The sequence below is a fragment of the Bombina bombina genome, chromosome 4 (assembly GCF_027579735.1).
Source record: "Bombina bombina isolate aBomBom1 chromosome 4, aBomBom1.pri, whole genome shotgun sequence".
NCBI classification, from domain to species: domain Eukaryota; kingdom Metazoa; phylum Chordata; class Amphibia; order Anura; family Bombinatoridae; genus Bombina; species Bombina bombina.
The window spans coordinates 800,311,367-800,316,668 of NC_069502.1; positions in this window are offsets into that span (position 1 = coordinate 800,311,367).

Sequence of the window (5,302 nt, forward strand, 5' to 3'; positions counted from 1 at the left end):
ATTACCCAGTGAGAATTTTTTTGAATTTAAATTAAGTTATTAAATGTGACCTTTCCATATTTAGCCAAACTCCTGTGTTGCGTCATTATTTCAGGTTGCCAGAATGGCAGAGGTGGTAATAGATGGTGTGTTCAAAAAATGTGGGTCATTTGGGTGGAAAGTATAGGGAAGCTAAATGGAGCCTCTAAGACCTTAAAAATAGCGCAGGGATTGCATAAGAACGGAGCGGCATAAGGGCTGGGCTCCTGGCTGGAAGGACAAGGGGGAAGGAGTTAGGTTAGAAAATAGGGAAGTATAAGATAAGGAGAGGAGGGACTGAGGAGCAAGAGATAGGAAAGGGGGGTTGGAAAAGGTACATATAGGGGGAACAACAGGAAGTGGCTTTAGTACTAACCTTTTTTGTTTCCCTCCCACCCTCCCTAGATTCAAGAGAGCAGTAAAGACAACTACGCGGAGAGGTCACAACCGGAGATATCGAGAGAAATTGGCATGGTTAGGGGCACAATGTCAGCTACTTAGTTGGATCGCAGTAAGACCGCCTGTGCTCCCTAATAAAGGGAATCGAGAGAGCTGCAGCTGGAAGCTAGCGGGTGACTCGAGCGGTCTAAGCTAGCCGAAAGCGTTAAGATAAGCAAGCAGCCATATAAGAGAAAAGTTGATAAGTTGTTGCAGTGAAATCGGGATCTGGCACGTAGGCAGAGCTTGCGAGGGGCGGAGGGGATCCTGTAGCATACCCAGTCTAAGTCGTGATTCGGTGGTCTAGCTAATGGCTGGTATATGCTGCAGGTTCGCTCCTCCCCTTCTGTTCTGCCACAGGGGGGGGGTTTGTGGTTCCCCCCCCCTCTGACACGTGGGATCCAAGTTCAGGTTATGCAAATGCTGACGCATTTTTGAGTGTTATGCTCATTAAGGGCATGTTATTACCCAGGGTATGTTATTACCCAGGATATGTTATTACCCAGGGTATGTTATTACCCAGTGAGAATTTTTTTGAATTGAAATTAAGTTATTAAATGTGACCTTTCCATATTTAGCCAAACTCCTGTGTTGCATCATTATTTCAGGTTGCCAGAATGGCAGAGGTGGTAATAGATGGTGTGTTCAAAAAAGGTGGGTCATTTGGGTGGAAAGTATATGGAAGCTAAATGGAGCCTCTAAGACCTTATGCAGATAACTAGCAGGTGAGAAGTGCTCTGTGCTGGTTCTCATCACTAATATCCATAACCTGCGACCACCTGTGTCCCACTTTTTGTGTGCAACAAATAAGACCCTATAATATACGTAGAGGTTGAAACGGCTACTGCATTAGGTGTAATAAGGAATAAACTGCACTTATGTAAATGTCATTCAACTGTATAACAATGACACAGACCATGTCTGGTCATAAATCAAATGAAGATTAATGTGGCAGAGCAGCTGAGTAAATAGAGACAAACGCACATGCGGTAGGTTTATATGTAAGTCAGTATAGATAAGTTTTTGTAAATCTATTCTGCCAGTGTCACACATTATTTATTTATACAGCTATAATCATCGTCCAGTGCAAATTCCCCCATTGGGCTGATACCGGCATCTGAAGGAGTCTTAACTAGAGAAACATAGAAACAGTTTGGACAACAGTGTTATCTGAGCAGAAGCTGTTCCCACTTTTAGCCTTTTTAAATCTTATTAAAGTCAGGATTATTAGTCTTCACTTTCTTTATTTGTGATCATGAAAATGAGGATTCAGAAGATGGTGAAATAGTTTTTTTGTGTAGATAAGGGCTGAGCACCTGAGAACCAGCTGCTTCCTGCATTTACTTGTCCTCCTGCTGTGATTCCATAGACATAAAGTCAGTGTGTGCAGGTTGTGTCTATCTCTAGATTCTGTGTAATAAATACAGTGCTGGGAATATGAGAGCAGCTGTGTATACAGCACAAACCTACAGATTAGCCCTGGTTGGTCTCATTATTCACCAAAAGAATCTACCATCCTATTTAATGCTTCAGTTTTACACATTTGGTTTTCAGCAGAGGAAATAGATGGTAGTCATACTTGCAGCTTTATGTTCTTTATAGCAGTGAGTAACCTTGTTATTGTGTAATGTAACATGTGCCCAGTATGTGATTCCCTAATAAAATGCTGCCGGTTTCTGCAGGACGGTGAGTACAAAACAATTTACATAATTCACAGATTTATTAAATGCTATTTAGCAAGAGAATGTGATTTATTGTCCTGCAGCGCCACCTGGTGGGTATTGTGTATTTCCCTTATAGGACTTAGAAGCCCTGTGACTTAAGGCAATGTAATGGATATTAAATTGCATTTTGTGTTGTTATTTATTAATTGATTCATTTCCAAGATACTAGAAAATGTTTGTGAGCAAATGAAATTGATGTTACTGTGAAGATTATATAAAAAAAAGGTTTTCACTTACTGGGTCACAGTTCATTGAGATTATATACAGGCAGAATTGTAAAATAAGTTATATTGAAGATGAAATAATAAATACAGGAGCCCGGGTTTTTTTGTTTTTTTTTAACTGTGTAACCAATAAGAAGTGGACACGTCACAAGCTCCGCCTCTCAGTTTCCTTTCAGGTTCGATTTACCACAACGGTTAATTTAAGAGTTACTCACACATTATTTATATGTTATCTCTCTATAATTGTTTTATGGTATTAATACCATATATACAGAGAGCTATTGATAATATTATTTATTTAGTTGATGTTTAAATCTAATACAGGTGACCTGACCTGTTAATGCTGCAAAAATGTAACATTACAATCTTCTGCAGAGAAATAAGTGCAGATAACATAAAATAAAATGATATCTGCAATAGGTGTAATGTTCTCCTCTTGTTACACTTCAAGCAAATTGTATAAAACAAAGTGTTCTTGACTGTAATTAATATTTATTTGTCAATTTCAATGAGTGCACGAGGAACAGATCTTTCCTAATTTCAGTATTGCTTATATTTATGTTTTTAGTATATACTTCTTTTATATTTCATTATATACAATTCCAGCAAGCAGCGCATTGGTGTAATATTATTCTACTTGTTTCTATGTCTGATTAGTTGCAGATCTACTTTATTTAGCTTGTACTAAAGCTATAATGTTGAAATAAATCAATTAATTTTGAATCTACATATAATTTGCAAACACTGGCCTAGATTTGGAGTTCGGCGTTAGCCGTGAAAACCAGCGTTAGAGGCTCCTAACGCGGGTTTCTTACGGACTCCGGTATTTAGAGTTCAGTTACCGACACTCAAAAAACACCTAACGCTCACATTTCTACCGACACCTCAGACCCAGTAGTAAACATATACCGACAAAAAAAACATCCACGAATCACAAAACAAATATTACACAAAGTACACTTACACTCATACAAACACTACACAATGTTTATTTTTCATATTTAATAATTTTTCATCAAAATACAAAGGATTAAAGTTGCGAGATCTCGGGTGTTAGAAAAAAAACAACACAAATCCATTTTCCTATTGACTTACATTGACACACGGGAAAAGACCCTCATATACCTACATCTAACTAATAACATTATCACAAACATACACTCATCGATGCATACAAACAATATACACCACATGACATACCAAAAATATTTATTTATTACAAAAAGAACACGATTTAGTTACTTTTTCACACAAGCTCATGACGTCATTCACTTTACGAGGAAAACCAGTCTTAGAAAAAAAACAAGAACAAATTTTAGAGCCTCCATTGACTTCTATTGGGAAGACGTGCTCGTGCACGCGAAACCCTCATTTCCCTAACGCACGCAAATAGCGTAGACAGAAAAACTCCAAATACCAGCGCTAGAAAAGACATGATTTCATGCGTTAGACCCAGCTATGATAAATAGATCAAGAAATGACTATTTCCCTATGGTGGATTTATGGATTTTACTGTTTGAATATTCACAACACCATTAAATTCTTTCAGACTTTTATATTACATCAACTACAAATCAACATCACTAGTAACAACATTTTTGTTTTAAAAATATTACATTTAAACGGACACAAAAATAATGTCAACTTTTCAGGATTCACAAACACTACACAATGGGAAACAATTCTCATTTACCTTTATTATTGCATTTCAGTTATTCAACTCATATGCTTGCAGCAACAGCATATCTACATAGGCTTAACACATGATCACTCATGGATGCACATACATTACTTTTAACATTCACTCATACATGTGCATTCAAATGATGGGGGAAAAACACATTACATTCTCTCGAGGAATCACAAAACACAACATATGGATTTTACTGTACTTTTAACATCATGATTCCATCACCAGAAACCATTAGGAATTACGTACAACAAGAACATCATTACACCAGATTACAGATGTCACTTTATGGGAAGGAACAACAATGCCAGACCGCTATATAGAAGTCATCATATGTGGGACACAATCACAATATATACGTACATGTACATAACACGCATCACCCATCACGCAACCACAAAGCACACATTTAGATTTTATTCAGCACACAATAACAATGTAGCACAATACAACAACACAATGAGGATTTCAGAACTACATAGGCAGGTTAATAATATCATGACGTCATTAGAAGATTCAACCATACACATCACAGATTCACGACTGTACCGCCCCTTTCGGAACTTTAACACTCAATACTACAATACAACATATACGTAAACAACAGTTTGGAACAGCATTATTAAGGTGATTTCAATGGGACAATTAATAAATATTGTCAGATCGCAAATCACTTATATATATAATACTACAGATGACAGCCGGAAGTTCTTCAGTATTAGTGCCATTTGAATGGGACGCATACAATATTGACATCTCGGCAATCACTTATATATACAATACTACAGATGACAGCCGGAAGTTATTCAGTATTACTGCGATTTGAAAGGGACGCATACAATATTGACAGCTCGGCAATCACTTATATATATAATACTACAGATGACAGCCGGAAGTTATTCAGTATTAGTGCGATTTTAAAGGGACGCATACAATATTGACAGCTCGGCAATCACTTATATATACAATACTACAGATGACAGCCGGAAGTTATTCAGCATTAGTGCGATTTGAAAGGGACGCATACAATATTGACATCTCGGCAATCACTTATATATACAATACTACAGATGACAGCCGGAAGTTATTCAGTATTAGTGCGATTTTAATGGGATGCATACAATATTGACAGCTCGGCAATCACTTATATACACAATACTACAGATGGCAGACGGGAAGTTCGGAATTATTATTGCGATTTTAAAGGG